Source organism: Sus scrofa, chromosome 4 (genome assembly GCF_054392235.1).
Source record: "Sus scrofa isolate SSC_HxYL_T2T_F1_AM1 chromosome 4, Sscrofa_HxYL_maternal_Yorkshire_Landrace_v2.0, whole genome shotgun sequence".
Lineage (NCBI taxonomy): Eukaryota > Metazoa > Chordata > Mammalia > Artiodactyla > Suidae > Sus > Sus scrofa.
The window spans coordinates 102,392,701-102,411,850 of record NC_139386.1 but is presented as its reverse complement, the minus strand read 5'-3'; the positions used below and the strand labels follow the sequence as shown (position 1 = coordinate 102,411,850).

Sequence of the window (19,150 nt, the reverse complement as noted above, 5' to 3'; positions counted from 1 at the left end):
CTCCGACTGGACCCTTAGCCTGGGAACCTCCATATGCCACAGGAGTGGCCCTAGAAAAGGCAAAAAGACAAAATAAATAAATAAATAAATAAATAAATAAATAAGCCAATCACAAAAGGTGACATACACTATATAACATTCTGGAGATGATAATACAGAAACAGACAACAGATTAGAGATTATCAGGAGTTAAGGTGGGGAGGGGAGTGAGAGGAAAGAGGGTATGGCTATAAAAGGGCAACATGAGAGATCCCTGTGGTGATAAAAATGCTCTGTATTGACTACATGGATTTCAATTTCCTGGCTGTGATAGTGTACTCTAGTTTTGCAAGATGTTACTACTGGGAGAAACTGGATCTTTCTGGATTATTTTTTATAACTCCATGCGAATATATAATTGTCTCAAAATAAGAAGTTTAATTAAAAATGAGAACAGCAGTTTCTACTCATATTTCCTTCCTATGTTTTGTGTATGTGTGTTTTTAATTTGTATCACTTGCCAATTTTGTGGTGTGAATACTACTGATTTCAAGCTATCAAGATGCCATCATTAAACATGAAACTGGGAAGAGATTTACACAATTAGGTTTCAGAAGCCAGTGCAGGCCAGCTAAACTTCTTTGCCCTGTTAGTTTGGCAAAAGTTAGAAATAACCCCAAGTTCTGAAGTTCCCATTGTGCTCAGCAGGTTAAGAACCCGACATAGTATCAGTGAGGATGTGGGTTTGATCCCTGGCCACACTTGGTGGGTTAAGGATCTGGCTTTGCTGCAAGATGCAGTAGGTCGTGCAGATGTGGCTTGGATCCAGCGTTGCTGTGGCTGTCGTGTGGACCAGCAGCTGCAGCTCTGATTTGACCCCCAGTCCCAGAACTATGGCCACAGGTGCAGCCATAAAAAGAAAACAAAAGAAATATCTGGAGTTCCCACTGTGGCCAAGCAGTATCGGGCAGCATCTCTGGAATGACGAGATGCAGGTTCAGTCCCTGGCCCAGCACAGTGGGTTAAGGATCCAGTGTTGCCACAGGTGCAGCTCAGATCTGACCCCAGAACTCAAAAAAAAAAAAAAAAAAAAAAAAGGTTTAGCTTCTTAGAGCAGAGAAATCTTAGTCTAAATTGACAGCAATCAAAGAAAGTTGCTTTGGAATTTCCTTGTGGTGCAGTGGATCAAGGATCTGGTATTGTTGCTAAGCATCTCAGGTCACTGCTGTGGTACAGGTTCAACTCCCCTGCCAGGAGAGGCATGGCCAGAAAAAAAAAGAAACTTGCTTTGACAGACTTTGGTGTTACCACAAATTAGTTTCAAATGTTGAGCAAAGCATACTTGAGATAGCTTTCACCACACACTGGCCTGGGCTTCTGAGCTCCTCAGTCCCACTGTCCATTTATTGATTTCTATACCATTATCCCACTGTTTTAATTATGACAGCTTTGAAGTATCAACATCTAGTAGGGCAAATTTCCCTTTGTGTTATTTTTTCCCCCCAAAAAGGCTATTTTCTCCATTTATTCTTTTTTTTTTTTTTTTTGTCTTTTTGCTATTTCTTGGGCCGCTCCCACGGCATATGGAGGTTCCCAGGATAGGGGTCTAATCGGAGCTGTAGCTACTGGCCTACGCCAGAGCCACGGCAACGTGGGATCCGAGCCGCGTCTGCAACCTACACCACAGCTCACGGCAACGCCGGATCATTAACCCACTGAGCAAGGGCAGGGACCGAACCCGCAACCTCGTGGTTCCTAGTCAGATTCGTTAACCACTTCGCCACGACGGGAACTCCTCCATTTATTCTTGCAATGGATTTTATTTTATTTTTGTCTTCTCAGGCTGCACCCAAGGCACATGGAGGTTCCCAGGCTAGGCACTGAATTGGAGCTGCAGCCATTGGCCAATACCACAGCCACAACGAGGGATCTGAGCCACATCTTCGACCTACACCCAGCTCACGGCAATGCTAGATCAAGGCCATGGATCCAACTTGCATCCTCATGGATCCTAGCTGTTAATCGCAGAGCTGTGAGGGGAACTCCAAATTTTCTTTTTTTTTTTTTTAATTTATTTTTATTTTTTCTTTTGATGGCTACACCTGCAGCATATGGAAGTTCCCAGGCTAGGGCTGGGAACTGCAACTGTGGCCTACACCACAGCCACAGCAATACTGGATCAGAGCAGCAGCATCTGTGACCTACATGGTAGCTTGTGGCAACGCTGGATCTTAAACCCACTGAGTGAGGCCAAGGGTCAAACCCACATCCTCACAGAGACAACACTGGGTTCTTAACCTGCTGAGCCACAACATAAACTCTGAGGCAGATTTTCTTGACCTTTTATTGCTTGGAACATTTTTCAGAGGTTCCTTGAATTTTTCCCCAGAGTATCTTTATAAATAAGATTACATAAAATCTTTTTCAACTGTCATCATGAGCCCATTAGCCCCCATATATATGTATACACACACACACACACACACATAGTGTGTTTCATGTGTTTAATACAAATGGTATCACATCATATCATTCTTTTTTTTTTTTTGGCTTTTTAGGGCCGCACTCACGGCACATGGAGGTTCCCAGGCTAGGGGTCAAATCGGAGCTACAGCTGCTGGCCTACAACAGCAATGCAGGATCCTTAACCCACTGAGTGAGGCCAGGGATTGAACCCACAACCTCATGGTTCCCAGTCAGATTTGTTTCCACTGCACCACGACGGGAACTCCAAACATCATATCATTCTTGTGGCTTGCCCTTTTCACTAAACAATGTATTATATGTTAGGTTCTTTCTTTTTAGCCACTTTCAGCGTTCCATTTGTAATAATATATATTGCATTTAACTTATTCATTTCCCCTTTGATGGGCATTTAGATTGTTTCCAATATTTTGCTTTTACACATAATGCTCCAATGACTCTCCTTGAACCTGTTTCCTTGAGCACATGTGTGACCGTCTATAGGTCATAAAGTAATTTAGCATGCACATTTTTAAATTTTATTCAATGCTATCAAATTGCTTTCAAAGTACTTGCTTCAATGTACACGCTCGTCAGCAGGCTATAAAAGTAACTTTAAATTCAGTTAGTCCAGGAAATGCAATTTAAAGTAACAGTGAGATATTACCTTCTGCCTTGTCAGATAGGCAAAAAATGAAAAAAAGAGCTATTACAGCTATTGCTGGCAGGCATGCAGGGAAGGAATACTTCCATCTTTAACTTCTGACAAAGGGCAACAAGCTCAGAGATTTATATATGGAAAATATCTTTTGTCTATAAATATTTCCTTACAGGCCTCTCATTATATCATTTTGTCTGGATTTATGTTTTACTTTCTTTACTTTTCATTGACTTCTCATGATAATTCTATTCCTCAATATTTTTATGCTCTCCTGAATGGCATTCACTATTTCAACCATATGTTAGTAGCATGTCCATTTAGTCTCTTTGATTTCCTACAGAGGCAATCATTTTGCCTCTCCACCTTTTTTCCTTTCTTTCTTAATTCCAATGTCTCATTTCTTTTCCTTTCTTTCTTCCTCCCTCCCTCTCTCTCCTCCCTCCCTCTGTTTTATGAGGCTAGGACTGCCAGTCAGGTGCAGTGATAATGGTCTTTAACATGTTCTTTACTCTGAGATTATGGGATTATATTCAAAGTTTTACCACTAATGTTTACTGTAGGATTTTGGTGCATATTCTTTATCAGGCTAAAGAAATTCCCCTCTTATTTCTATTTTGTTAAAAGATTTTTATATTCTTTTCATGGACGTCTTTTTAAAAAATATTTTATTTATTTATTTTTCTTTTTTGATTGTACCAGCAACATGTAGAAGTTCCCAGGCCAGGAACTGAACCCACACCACACCTGTGACCCAAGCTCCTGCAGTGACAACGCTGGATCCTTAACTTGCTGAGCCACAAGGGAATTCTTTGGATGTCTGTTTCATTTATTTATTTATTTTAGGGCTGAACCTGCAGCCTATGGAAGTTCTCAGGCTAGGGGTGGAATTGGAACTGCAGCTGCTGACCTATGCCACAGCACAGCAACATGGGACCCGAGCTGGATCTGTGACCTACATTGCAGCTTGTGGCAATGCCAGATCCTTAACCCACTGAGTGGGGCCAGGGATTGAACCCACATCCTCATGGATACTAGTTGGGTTTTTAACCTGCTGAGCCACAACGAGAATTCCTGGCCATCAAATTCTCTTTCTGTTTCCATTAATATAATTACATATTCTTTCTTTTTTAATCTGGCGAATTAACTGATAATTTTCCTAATGGTAAATTAACCTTGAAGTTCTGAGATAAACACTACTTTGCCATAATGTATTATTTAATAGACTGCTGGATTTGAAGTGTTGATATTTTACTGTTTTTACAAAGATGTTTAATAAGCCTAAATTTCTCTTATGCTCTCCTTGCCTCAAGCCTCAGTGTCTTTTACTAGAGGAATACAATGTGACTCTAATCGGCCCTGACCACTCACTCAAGAGTGTACTGACAATGACTCTCAAGCATCATTTTGATAGGAAGCACATTAAAATTATCTTTCTCATCTCCAATTTCTGTTTTTATTTGTTTGATTTAGCAGGGATTAGAGGAAAATATAAATATCCATAACTTGGAGCTCCTGCTGTGATGCAGCAGGTTAAGGATCTGGTGTTGTCTTTGCAGCAATGCGGGTTCGATCCCTGGCCTAGCACAGTGGGTTAAAGGACCCGTGTTGCCACAGCTGTGACATGGGTGGACCTCCACTACAGCTATGGCTTGGATTTGATTGCTGGTCTGGGAACTTCCATATGCCACTGGTGCAGCCGAAAAATAAAAATAAATAAATAAATACCCATAACCAGACAGGGTTCACTGGCCTGGGAGGGTTATATAGATTGAGAATGAAGTTCCTCTCTCTACTTGGAGCATACAGTTCAATAAATATTTTTAAATGGGGAGTTCCCGTCTCGGTGCAGTGGAAACGAATCTGACCAGGAACCATGAGGTTGTGGGTTTGATCCCTGGCCTCGCTCGGTGGGTTAAGGATCTGGCATTGCCGTGAGCTGTGGTGTAGGTTGCAGATGTGGCTCAGATCCTGAGTTTCTGTGGCTGTGGTGTAGGCCAGCAGCAACAGCTCCAATTGGACCCCTAACCTCCATATGCCAAGGGTATGGCCCCAAAAAGACAAAAAAAAATTTTTTTAATGGGACATTAAAAAAAAAAAAAAAAAAAAAAAAAAAGGAGTTCCTATCATGGCTCAGCAGTAACAAACCCGACTAGTATTCCTGAGGATGCAGGTTTGATCCCTGGCCTTGCTCAGTGCGTTAAGGATCTGGCGTTGCCATGAGCTGTGGTGGTACTGTGGTGTAGGTCGCAGATGCAGCTCAGATCCTGAGTTTCTGTGGCTCTGGTGTAGGCTAAAAGCTGCAGCTTGGATTCGATGCCTAGCCTGGGAACCTCCATATGCTGTGGATGTGGCCCTGAAAAAAAGACGAAAAAAAAAGGGGACCTAAGAGTGTGATGAGAAAACAACAATTTTGAGTTGCTACCTAGGCATTTTACAGTTTAACAACCCTGTCACACCAGAGTCTGGACATTTAGGTAAAGACCTAAGCTTAGGAGTCCCACTCCAAGTTCCTGTTTTGCTTTTCTTGGGGAACCTTTTAAAGTAACCACTTAGAGTGGAGCCCCAGAAAAGCTGGTGACCTCTGACCCTTGCTTGTTACCCTGCTTTCTTATTTCCTGCTTGCTTGTGACGGGGGGACAGAGAATTGGCTTTCCCCTGGCTCAATAGCATGGCCCTGTTCTCCCCATTTCCGGGATCTGTAAGTAATAAATCCTGTGACTCCCTTTGTGTGAGTGTACTGAAACTGTGCCTTCCATCAAAACTTCCCCAAAGTGTGAGCTTGGATGCTGAAGGAACTACCTGCCCGCACAATCTGGCTTGTGCTTCCTCGTTCAGCAGGTCAGAGTCTGCATAGTCCTAATATAATATAACAGCTATGGGACCCCCCAACACAAACAGGAAGAGAGGCAATAGAACTGCGTGTGTAAGTAGTTACCTTTTCTTCTGGGCAGTCCAGGGGTCAAGGTTTCAGGGCACGAGGGTGCTATGAATGAGATGGTCAGGCTGAGTGGTTCTGGGAGAGCGTGTGTTATGAATATCTGCATGCTCTTTTAACTTCAGGATTCTCGAATATGGTGAGTCTATGAGTGTGAATAAAAAAACACAATAAGGGGATATTCTAATCATGTCTATTTCAAACTGGTCATTGCTACTCTAAAAGCTTGTGTACATTTAATTTTTACCAGCCACTTTATTTTTATTTTAATTTTTTTCTTTTTGCCTTTTCTAGGACTGCTCCTGCAGCATATAAAGGTTCCCAGGCTAGGGGTCAAATCCGGCCTACACCAGAGCCACAGCAACACAGGATCCGAGCCACGTCTGTGACTTACACCCAAGCTCACGGCAATGCTGGATCCTTAACCCACTGAGCAAGGCCAGGGATCGAACCCACAACCTCATGGTTCCTAATTGGATTTGTTAACCACTGAGCCACGACGGGAACTCCAGCAGCTACTTTATTATCTTACAAATTCTTATAGTTTTTAGTTGATTAGGATTTCTAGAAGCACAATCATATTTGCAAGTAGAAGTAATTTTATCTCTTCTCTTTAAATATTTATGCCACTCTTTCCACTTTGTCTCATTCCTCCAATGGTAAACTCCACAAACGCAAGAATTTATTCACTGTTATTGACTGTTGAGCATAAAACAGCTAATAGCAAACATTCAATAAACATTTGTTGAATGAATAAATAAATCAGATAAAATCTTCAAAATAATGTTGAATATTTACGCTAATAGTGGATTTCTTTGCCTAGTTCTTCTATTTATTTATTTAAAAAATATTTATTTGGAGTTCCCCTCGTGGCTCAGCAGAAATGAATCTGACTAGTATTCCATGAGGGCGCAGATTTGATCTCTGGCCTCGCTCAGCGGGCTAAGGATCTGGCATTGCTGTGGCTGTGGCATAGGCCAGTAGCTACAGCTCCAATTGGACCCATAGTCTGGGAATCTCCACAAGTTGCGAGTGTAGCCCTAAAAAAATATATTTTTATTGAAGTACACTTGATTTACAATATTGCTTTAGTTCCAGATGTACAGTATAGTGAATCCTTTTCTAGTTCTTAATTTGAATATTTCAGCAGTTAACATGTTTATTGCTGGGTTTTGGCAAATAGATATTGTTGTGCTTATTATTTGATTATATTCCTATTTTGCATTGAGTTTTATTAGGAATGGCTGCTGATTTTCACAGTGCATTACTGATACAATGTTATGGACTTTCTCCCTCATTGTGTTGATGTAGTGAATTATGTTGAAAAATTAGTAAAAAGTATTAAAGTCCATGATCTGAAAAAAAAGATGAAATCGTAAGCTAAAGATCAAGAAATGACTATGGAAAGGTAAATCATATTTCTCTAAGGGGAAATTAATATAAAAATGTCAATCCAAGCGTTCCCTTGTGGCTCAGCAGGTTAATGATCTGGCGTTGTCACTGCTGTATCTTTGGTCACACTGTGGCATGGTTAGATCCCTGGCCCTGGAACTTCCACCTGCTGCAGGTATGGCCAAAAACAAATGTCAATCCCTCTCAAATTAGCAATTTTCCATTATTATTTTCCATTAAGAACCCCTATGGGGGGTTGTGGCCAAGATGCAGGAGGACCCTGAGCTTAACCTCCTCCCACGAGCACATCAAAACTGCAACCATTTACAGAGTGACTATCCATGAAAGTGACCTGAAGATTAGCAGAAAAGATCTACAGCTAAAAATACAAGGAAGGAACCATAATTGGACAGGTAGGAGGGGCAGAGGTGCAAATATAGTCAGGAGCCATACCCCCAGGGTGGACAACCCACAGACAGAAGGATAATTACAATTGCAGAGGTTTTCTCCAAGAAGTGATAAGTCTAGGTCCCATACTGGGCTCCCCAGGCCAGGGGTCCTGGCATCAAGATGATGAGCCCCCAAAATATCTGGCTTTCAAGGCCAGCAGGGCTTGCTTTTGGGAGAGCCAGATGGAAAGAGACTCCATTCTTAAGGTCACACACAAAATCCCTTGCTCTGAGACCCAGGGCAAAAGCAATGATTTGAGAGGGTCAGACCCACTTGCTGATCTTGGACAGCCTCTCAGAGAGGCAGGAAGCAACTGAAACTTAGCCTGGGGGCACAGATGCTGGCAGCAGCCACTTTTGGGAGTGCATCCCACCACAAGGACACTGGTGCTGGTAAGCTCCACTTTGGAATCTTCCCTCTAGCTTATTAGTGCCAGCCCTGGCCCTGCCCACCAGCTGGTTGCCACCAGTTGAATGCCCTAGACCAAGCAGTTAGCCAAATGGGGACAGAGTCCCACCTACCAGCAGGCTGGTTGCCTTAGGATTCCCCGAGCCCCCAGCTTTCCTGGAACTCCTGGGGCCCCTTGAAACTAGCCATCAGACCAAGCCCTGCCCACCAGCAGGCTGGCATTGGCCCTGGGACCTGGCCTTACCCACCAGTGGGCCATCACCAGCTCCAGGGCACCTCAGACTCTGCAGCCAGCCATGTCAGGAATTGCCCCATCCCACCAGCAGCCCAACAACAGTCCCTTGACTTCCCTGTGGACCACAGTCCTGCCCATCAGCAGACTGACACCAGCTCCAGGATGCCCAGCTCTGTAGCCAGTCACTTTGGGATCTGGCTCTACCCGCTTGTGGCCATCACCAGGCCTGGGACTCCTCTGGCCATGTAGCAAGCAGCAGCCAGGACCCAACCCTAACCACCGGTGGCTGGTAACCTCCACACAAGGCAGGGTCTAGCAACCAACCAAACCAGGGACCAGCCATGTCTACCAGCATATGCCAAGTAATCAGCCTTCACAACAGAAGGTCTTATGCAGCACACACAGAGGACGTAGAGGACATCCCTAAAGCAGATCATCCCTGGTGATCAGAGGGGAGTGTGCTGCTGGGCCCCACAGGACATTTCCTCAACAAGGCCACTTCTCCAAGACTGGGAAACATAACCTATCAAACACATAGAAAGGAAAACAGCAAATGAGGCAAAATGAGGCAATAGAGGAATATGTTCCAAATGAAGGAACATGATGGAGTTCCCGTTGTGGGGCAGTGGAAACGAATCCGACTAGGAACAATTAAATTGCTGGTGTGATCCCTGGGCTTGCTCAGTGGGTTAAGGATCTGGCATTGCTGTGAGCTGTGGTGTAGGTCACAGACGTGGCTTGGATCCCGCATTGCTGTGGCTCTGGCGTAGGCTGGCAGCAAAAGCTCTGACAAGGCCCCTAGCCTGGGAACCTCCATATACCATCAGTGCGGCCCTAAAAAGATGAAAAAGACATCAAACAAACAAACAAACACCCCAAAAAGGAGTTCCCATAGTGGCTCAATGGTTAATGAATCCGACTAGGAACCACGAAGCTGCAGGTTTGATTCCTGGCTTTGCTCAGTGGATTAAGGATCTGGCATTGCCGTGAGCTGTGGTGTAGGTCGCAGACACGGCTCAGATCCCGTGTTGTTGTGGCTCTGGTGTAGGCCGGCGGCTACAGCTCTGATTTGACCCATAGCCTGGGAACCTCCATATGCCATGGGAGTGGCCCAGGAAATGGCAAAAAGACAAAAAAAAAAAAAAAAACCCAACAAAAAACCAAAAAAAAAAAAAAAAATGAAGGAACAAGATAAAACCTCAGAAGAAGCATGAAGTGAAGGTGTGAAAAAGAGTTCAAAGTAATGACTGTAAAGATGTTCAAAGAATTCAGAACAAGACTGGATGAATACAGGGCGAAGCTAAAAATTTTCAACAAAGAGAAAATATAAAGAAAAATCAAACAAAGCTGAAGAACATAGTAACTGAAATAAAAATTACTCTAAAGGGAATCAACAGTATATTAAGTGATACAGAGGAACAGACCAGCAAACTGGAAGACAGAGTAGTGGAAATCACTCAAGCTGAACAAAAAAAAAAAAAAAAAGAAAAAAAAAAGGATTTTTAAAAATGGGAATGGTTTGAGAGACCTCAGGAAAAACATCAAGCATACCAACATTCACATTATAGGGGTCCCAGAAGGAGAAAAGAGAGAAAGGTGCAGAGAACATATTTTAAGACCTAATAGCTAGAAACCTTCTTAACTTGGGAAAGGAAACAGATACACAGGTCCAGGAATCAAAGAGAGTCCCAAACAAGATCAATCCAGAGAGGACCACACCAAGACACACTGGGTAATTAAAATATCAAAATTAAAGATAAAGATGGAATGTTTAAAACAGCAAGAGAAAAGCAACAAATAACATACCAGGAAACTCCCATAAGGCTATTAGCTGGCTTTTTAGCAGAAACTGCAAATCAGAAGGGAGTGGCATGACATAATCACAAGGGATGAAAGGGAAAAACTTACAACCACGAATACACTATTCAACAAGGCTCTTATTCAGATTTGAAGGAGAGATCAATTTTTATAGATAAGCAAAAGCTAAAAGGGTTTAGCACCATGAAACCAGCTTTACAAGAAATGTTCAAGGGTAGTTACAAGATACAAAATTAATACAAAGAAATCTGTTGTTTCTATACACTAACATGAACTATTGGAAAAAGAAATTAAGAAAATAATCCCTTTTACAATCAGATCAAAAAGAATAAAATATCTAGGAGTAAATCTAACCAAGTAAAAGACCTGTACTCAGAAAACCATAAAGATATTGATGAATGAAAGTGAGGGTGGGAGTTCCCACTGTGGCTCAGTGCAAACAAATCCGACTAGGAACCATGAGGTTGTGGGTTCGATTCCTGGCCTTGCTCAGTGTGTTAAGAATCTGGCATTGCCGCAAGTTGTGGTATAGGTCATAGATGCCTCTTGATCCCTGGCCTTGCTCAGTGGGTTAAGGAAACAGCGTTGCCATAAGCTGTGGTGTAGGTTGCAGACATGGCTCGGAGCTGGCATTGCTGTGGCTGTGGTATAGGCCAGTGGCTACAGCTCCGATTAGACCCCTAGCCTATGAACCTCCATATGCCATGGGTGAAGCCCTAAAAAGACAGAAAAAAAAATTGAAGATGACATAAACAGATGGAGAGATATACTGTGTTCATGAATTGAAAGAATTAATATTTGAAAAAAAATTGTGGCTATGCCCACAGCATGCAAAAGTTCCAAGGCTAGGGATCAAACCCTAACCAAAGCAGTGACCCACACCACTGCAATGACAATGCTGAATCCTTAACCAGCTGAGCTACCAGGGAACTCCAGAAAGCAACTTCTTTCCAAAAATTATCATTGGGAGTTCCCTGGTGGCTCAGCAGGTTAAAGATCCAGTGTTGTCACTGCTGTGACTCTGGTTACTGCTGTGGCACAGGTTTGATCCCTGGCCTGGGAACTTCCACACGCCATGGATGTGGCAAAAAAAAAAAATGGATTAAAGACTTAAATGTAAGACCTAAAACCATAATACTTGTAGAAGAAAAACACAGGCAATACAAGGATATCCTGCTGAGTAGCATTGAGAACTATGTCTAGATACTCATATTGCAACAGAACAAAGGGTGGGGGAAAAAATGTATACATGTAAGGATAACTTGATCCCCTTGCTGTACAGTGGGAAAAAATAAATTTAAAAAAATGTAAAAAAAATAAAAAATAAAATAAAATTCACACAGCTTCTAAACAAAAAAACAAAGCAAACAAACAAACAAAACACAGGCAGTATACTCTTTGACATCAGCCTTAGTAATATTTTTTTTTTTGGATATGTCTCTTCAGGCAAGGGAAACAAAAGCAAAAATAAACAGATGGGACTACATCAAACTAAAAAGCTACTGCAAAGTGAAGGGAACTATTAACAAAACAAAAAGGCTACCTACTGAATGGGAGAAGATATCTGTACATGATATATCTGACAAGAGGTTACTATCCAAACCATATAAAGAACTCAAACAAGTCAACATCAAAAAACAGACAACCTGGAGTTCCTGTTGTGGCACAGCAGAAACGAATCCGACTAGGAACCATGAGGTTGCTGGGTTCAATCCCTGGCCTCGCTCAGTGGGTTAAGGATCCGGCAACGTGAGCTGTGGTGTAGGTTGCAGACGCAGCTCAGATCCCGAGTTGCTGTGCTGTGGCGTAGGCTAGCAGCAACAGCTCCGATTAGACCCCTAGCCTGGAAACCTCCATATGCCGCAGGTGTGGCCCTAAAAAGCAAAAAAAAAAAAAAAAAAAAAAAAAAGGAATGAAATCTTGCCATTTGTGACAACGAAGCAGGACCTAGAGTATATTATGCTGCTCAGTGAAATAAATCAGATGGAGGAAGACAAATGCTGTATGATTTCATTTATATGTGAAAAAAAGAAAACAAATGAACAAACATAAGAAAACAGAAACAGAGTCATAGATATAGAGAAGAAACAGGTGGCTGCCAGAGAAGAGGAGGGTGGAGAACAGAGAGAAATAGATAATGGAGATTCAGAGGTACAAACTCTCACTTACAAAATAAATGAGTCATATAATGTACAGTGTGGGGAATATAATCACTAATTATGAACTATCTTTGCACGGTGACAGATGACAATTAGACTTATGGTGATTCTGAAATGCACAGAAATATCAAATCACTACTTGCGTATTAGGAACTAACAGAGTATTTTAAGTCAATTATACTTCAAAAACAAACTTACAGAAAAAGAGATCAGATTTGTGGCTACCAGAGGTAGGAGATGGGGAAGGGGGAATTAGATGAAGATAGTCAAAAGGTACAAACTTCCACTTACAGGATGAGTAAGTGTAGGGATGTAATGTACAACATGATAAAGATAATTAACACTGTTGTATGTTACGCACGAAAGTAGTAAAGAGAGTAAATCCTGAGTTCTTATCATAAGGGAAACTTTTTTTTCTATTTCTTTAATGTTGTATCCAGATGAGAAAATGTATGTTCACTAAGCTTACTGGGGTAATCATTTCATGATATATGTAGGTCAAATTACTGTGTCTACCATAAACTTATCTAGTGCTGCATATCAATTACAATTCAATAAAACTGGGGAAAAGAAGACTCCTAATGAATTTTTTTTTTTTTTTTTTTTTTTTTTTTGCTTTTTTAGGGCTGCATCTGCAACACATGGAAGTCCCCAGGCTACAGGTCAAGCTGTAGCTGCAGTTGGGGGGCTACACCACAGCCACAGCAACGCCAGTTCCTTAACCCACCGCGTGAGGCCAGGGGTCGAATCCACATCTTCATGGATATTACTCAGGTTTGTAACCCACTGAGCCACAACGGGTCCCCCCAATGGATTTGAAGGAGTGAAATAAATTATTTTAAAGTTTATACAGAAGAATAAATGTATGGAAATTGCCAAGAGAGTTCAAAAAATATTCTTAGGGGAGTTCCCGTCATGGCGCAGTGGTTAACGAATCCGACTAGGAACCATGAGGTTGCGGGTTCGGTCCCTGCCCTTGCTCAGTGGGTTAATGATCCGGCGTTGCCGTGAGCTGTGGTGTAGGTTGCAGACGCGGCTCGGATCCCGCGTTGCTGTGGCTCTGGCGTAGGCCGGTGGCTACAGCTCCGATTCAACCCCTAGCCTGGGAACCTCCATATGCCGCGGGAGCGGCCCAAGAAATAGCAACAATAACAACAACAACAACAACAAAGACAAAAGACAAAAAAAAAAAATAAATAAATAAATAAAAATATTCTTAGGGAGTTACTTCTTGGAGGTTATTACCTTAATGTTAAAACTTCTTAAAAAATAACTATGCAACAGATACTGGAACAGAGCCTATAAACACATTTTAATAAGAACTTGTTATTTGATAAAGGTAGAGAAAGGAATGGATGTTTAGTTGTACACTGTGTTGGAATAACTGTGTATTGATCTAGAATAAAATTAAGTTAGATCCACTATCTTGGATACACTAACTTAATGTATATGGGAACATTTTTAGAAAAAAAAATCCAAATTAAAAAAAGAAAACACAGTTTAAAGACTATGAAGGAGAAGTTCCCTTGTGGTGAATTGGGTTAAGGACCTGGCATTGTCACTGCAGAGGCCTGGGTTGCTGTTGTGGTGTGTGTTTGATCCCTGGCCCCAGAACTTCCACATGCCAAGCATTTGGCCAAAAAAAAAAAAAAAAAAAACTATGAAGAAGCAATTCAAAGATGAGAAGATTTAAAGATAACTTTATCAGTATACTCAAAATTAAAATAACATATATTTCATCATCACATTGGCGAAAACTAAAAGACTGATAATATCCAATGGTTTGAGGGTGTGGGAAAATTGGACACATTCTAATTACACAATCATATATCATTTACGAAAGTAAAAGTTTGACACAATCTGTATTAGTTTGCTTGGGCTGTCATAACAAAATACCACAGACTGGGTAGCTTGAACAATAGAAATTTATTTTTTCACATTTCTGGAGGCTGGAAGTCCAAGGTCAGGGTGCCAGCAAGGTTGATTTTTTGTGACGCCTCTATTCTTGGCCTACAGATGACTGCCTTCTTGCTGTGTTCTTACACGGCCTTTCCTCTAGGCACCAGAGCTCTCTGGTGTTTATTCCTCTTCTTAAGGACACCAGTCCTACAGGATTAGGGCTCTACCCTTATGACCTCATTTAAATTTAATTACCTCCTCACCTCCTCACCGGGCCTATGTGCAAATACTGTCACATTGGGTATTAGAGCTTCAACATATGAATCAAGGTGGTGTCAGCTGGGGGATGGGACGACAATTCAGGTCATCATAACAATCCTTTTGAAAATCATATGCCAGCATCTATTAAAATTAAAAATGTGCTTATTCAGGAGTTTCCATTATGGCTCAGTGGGTTAAGAACCCAACTAGTATCCATGAGGATGTGGGTTCGATCCCTGGCCCTCCTCAGTGGATTAAGGATCCAGTTTTGGGAGTTCCCGTTGTGGTGCAGTGGTTAACGACTCCGACTAGGAACCATGAGGTTGCAGGTTCGATCCCTGGCCTTGCTCAGTGGGTTAACGATCCGGCGTTGCCGTGAGCTGTGGTGTAGGTTGCAGACTCGGCTCAGATCCCGCATTGCTGTGGCTGTGGCGTAGGCTGGCAGCTACAGCTCCGATTAGACCCCTAGCCTGGGAACCTCCATGTGCCATTTGTGGCCCTAGGAAAGGCAAAAAGACCAGAAAAACAAACAAACAAACAAAAAAAACAAAAAAAAGGGATCCAGTTTTGTTGTGAGCTGGGGTGTAGGTCGCAGACATGGCTCAGATCCTGCATTGCTGTGGTTGTGGTATAGGCTGGCAGCTGCAGCTCCAATTTGACCCCTAGCCTGGGAACTTCCATATGCCTTGGATGCAGCCCTAAAAAGAAAAAAAGAAGAAATAAGGTAGAAATAGTAAATTTTATGTTATGTATATTTTAATACAATAAAAAAATTAAAAAACTTAAAATGTGTGCTCCAATTTATACAATGTAATGCCATACAGGAAAACGAACAAAAAACCAATCCTACTGTTACTATATACAACATGGATGAAACTCAAAGACACATTGTTGAGTAGAAAAACCCAGGAGCAAAAGTATACATACCACATCATTCTGTTTATTTGAAGTTCAAGAGCAGACAGAATTTCTATGTCAATATTTGTAAGAATAATGGTTTCCTTTGCTAGGGAGGGTTACTGATTTAGTGGGAACATAATGGAGTTTTCTGGGGAAAAGATTTATATCTTTTTTTTTTTTTTTTTTTTTTTTTGGTCTTTTTAGGGCCACACCTGTGGCATACTGAGGTTCCCAGGCTAGGGGTTGAATCAAAGCTGTAGCACCTGCCCTCATCACAGCCAAGGCAACACGAGATCCGAGCCGCATCTGTGACCTACACCACAGCTCATGGCAATGCTGGATCCTTAACCCACTGAGAGAGGCCAGGGATTGAACCTGGGTCCTCATGGACACTAGTCAGATTTGTTTCCACTGAGCCACGACGGGAACTCCAAAAAGATTTATATTTTGATCTGGGTGGTGGTTACATGGATATACACATACATAAATATTAACTGAACTGTGCATCTAGAATTTGTGTACCATATGTATATATTCATTGAGAAGTAAAAAAACTACATATTTTTGACTCAGAAATTCTACTTTTCGGAATCTAGCCTATAGAAACAAAAGCATCCATTGTGTAACAATAAAAGCCCAATATGCAAATAGTACATAGAGACTGGATAAACAACAAGGTCCTACTGTATAGCACAGGGAACTATACTAAATATCCTGTGATAAACCATAATGGAAAAGAAAATAAAAAAGGATATATATATATATAAAAACCAAGTCACTTTGCTGTACAGCAGAAATGAGCACAACATTGTAAAAAAAGTACACTTCAATAAAACTTTAAAAAATTGAAAAAATCATCTAACTTTCATAAGGGAAATTTTTGAATAAATTGTATTCATATGATATAATGCAAGGTAGGTATTAGAATTGATATGTTGGGATACAGTTACATCAAAAAGGTCACTGCTGAGAAATGTTTCTAAAGTGCTATTTTTTGGTAAAAAGTAAAATTCTTCCAAATTTCTACATTTCTACGAATATGGAGAAAAAAATGGAAACACACCTACCAAATTGTTAACATTGTTTATTTACCTAGGGTCAGTGAGATTGGAGAGGAGAAGGAGATTATGAACTTTGGAAAGACATAATTATATTGGTTGGACTTATCTTTGAAGTAAAAATATTTTTCTAAAATAAATAAGTTAACAGTGCTAGTAAGGTAAAACATACGATCATTGTAGATACCTTAGAAGAAACTAAATATGTTAAGAATGGTTATCTCTGGATAGTGGGGCTAACGGTTAGACTGGGTGGGGGCAGAGTATATGATAAACTAACTTATTCAACTGAAGCTTCTTAACCCATGATAGGTAGGACAGATAATTTTCAAATACTGATTTTCCCAGCTGAGAAAGGAAACTAGTTACCAAAATCCTGACTCATCACTCCAAGCTAGGCTTTTCCCAGATCATCAGATGTTTATGACTTCTGTAGGTATAAACCCACACTGTCCAATACAGCGGACATTAGCCATGTGAGCACCCGAAATGTGGATAGACCGAACTGATGTGTGCTGTCAATGTCAAGGACACCACAGATTTCAAAGACCTATCATGAAAAAAAAGTAAAATATCTCACCGATAATTTTTCATATCAATTAATGGTGAATGATAATATTTTGGATAACTTGGTATTAAATAAAATATATTATTAAAACTAACATCACCTGTTTCTTTTTACCACTAGAAAAAACTTTGGTTCTATATGTGGCTTGTGTTTTTTGTCACTACTGTACAGCACTGGTATATAACCTTTTTCGATGTTTGTCTTAAACTAGGAGCCAAACTAGGAGCTCCCCGGAAGGGAGCCTGAAAATTCTGCAGGGATGACTGAGCCCTGTACCGCCCCTCCCAATTCCAGTTTTAACGCCGGCTCTAAGAGCCTCGAGTCGCTTGACTTTTGTAAGTCTGGGAGCGGGGACGAGGTGTGAGTGTGTGTGTTTCATGCTTCCAATGGCAACAGCGGCCACCCCGTGTCAACAGTAAACGTTCCCAGGCAATCAATACCAGCAGCCCCAGAAGGGTCGGCTCACCAGTAGCTCGCGAAGGCCTCGTCGGTGGGGGCCGCGGTGTGGGCCTGGTGCTCCTGGGAATCGCTGCGCACCAAGCACGAGCGCCGCGGACCGTCCTCGCAGAAGAGCCGCAGCGGCTCCCAGTGGCTGCGCCACAGACCGGGAGGCCCAGGGCTCCGGCGCCGCATCTTCCGCGTCAGCCAGGCCAGGGTTCAGCTGGGCCGCAGCGCCGCGGGCCCGACGGCTGCCTGCACCCGGCGCCCACCTGCAGCGCAGGCAGCCGCGGCGGAAGTTGAGGGACAGCGGGTCCTCGAAATAGTCCAGGCAGAAGGAGCACGTCAGCTCCTCCTGGAGGTCCTCGGCTTCCACGCTACTCCTCTGCCCCAGAGCGGGAGTCGGGGTCGGAGGAGAGGTCTGCACCCCGCAGGCGGGCTCGGGAGGCCAGGGGCGTTCCTGGCCGCGGCCTCCTCCGCGAGGGCAAAGCCTAGGCTTTTCCCGGCCGGGGGTCGGGGGTGGGGACGCGGTGGGGGCACGCATTGAGGGGGCGGAGCGCGCACGACCAGGTTCGCTAACAAATTTTGCTTTTAACGTCTGAAAACAACTTTGTCGAGGTATAATTTATGTACACTAAAATTTACTAATGGTTGAGTCCATTTTCTACTAACACTTTTTTGTATTTTTACATCATAAAAGCCAATCACAGAATTCTGGGACAATGATGATTACATAATTTTGTAATCAAACCGAATTTTCTCATAAAAACAGAACTAGACAGAAAAAAAAACAGAATACCATCGACAGTATTTCCAGGAGTTCCCCGTTGTGGCTCAGCGGTAACGAACCTGACTAGGTTGCCTGAGAACTGCGAGTTTCAGTCCTCGCCATATTCAGTGGGCTAAAGCTCCAGCATTACAGGGAGCTGTGCTGTAGGTCGCAGATTCGGCTAGGATCTCGTCTTTATGCGGCTGTGGCTGCAGCTCCGGATTCGACCCCTAGCCTGGGAACTCCATATGTTGCGAGCGTGGCCCTAAAAAGACAAACCAAAAAACCCACAGCATTTCCAACAATTACAAAATGACCTGACAAGATGCCCTATGACATCCAAAAACAAGTGGGCGAGGACAAACCACCACCAGCTAAAAGACCCGTGTGGTGTCAGCATTTGTGTGGGAGACAGCAGAGTGAAACACCAGGTCCTGTGAGACACCCGAAAATAGCAGACGCCAAAAGAGCCAACAGGCATTCACAGGAAAGCACCAGTTCAAACAGAGAAGGGCTTTGCCCAATCCAAGAGCTGATGAATGCAAGCAGTCTGCAGTAAGGTCTGAAGGGGCTGGAGCAGCCTAGCTCCCAGGAACTCTGGAACTGACCAGCAAGACTCCCTCTAGGACAGAGCTCCATACTGAGGAGAAACTGCTGCAAGTAGAATAAAGATTAATTTAAAAAGGACAACAGAGCCAAATGAAGAAAAGGAAGGTCTAGGAGTTCCCGTCGTGGCGCAGTGGTTAACGAATCCGAC

At 42.5% G+C, this 19,150-nt stretch overlaps 1 protein-coding gene across 3 annotated transcripts in view; it reads right to left on the bottom strand.

The window, feature by feature from the left end:
• The window catches only part of SELENBP1 (selenium binding protein 1), a 45,029-nt gene extending 26,903 nt beyond the window's left edge, over nucleotides 1–18,126 (bottom strand). For 2 of the 3 annotated variants that reach the window (XM_085023065.1, XM_013997151.3), the window contains exons 1-2: nucleotides 17,653–18,126; nucleotides 6,039–6,183 (exon numbers count right to left, since the gene is read on the bottom strand). The gene's annotated coding sequence lies outside the window, so the exon portion shown is untranslated. The remainder of the gene's footprint in view (nucleotides 1–6,038; nucleotides 6,184–17,652) is intronic. The other variant, XM_085023066.1, reaches the window with a different exon arrangement.
• Between the last annotated feature and the right edge of the window lie 1,024 nt (nucleotides 18,127–19,150).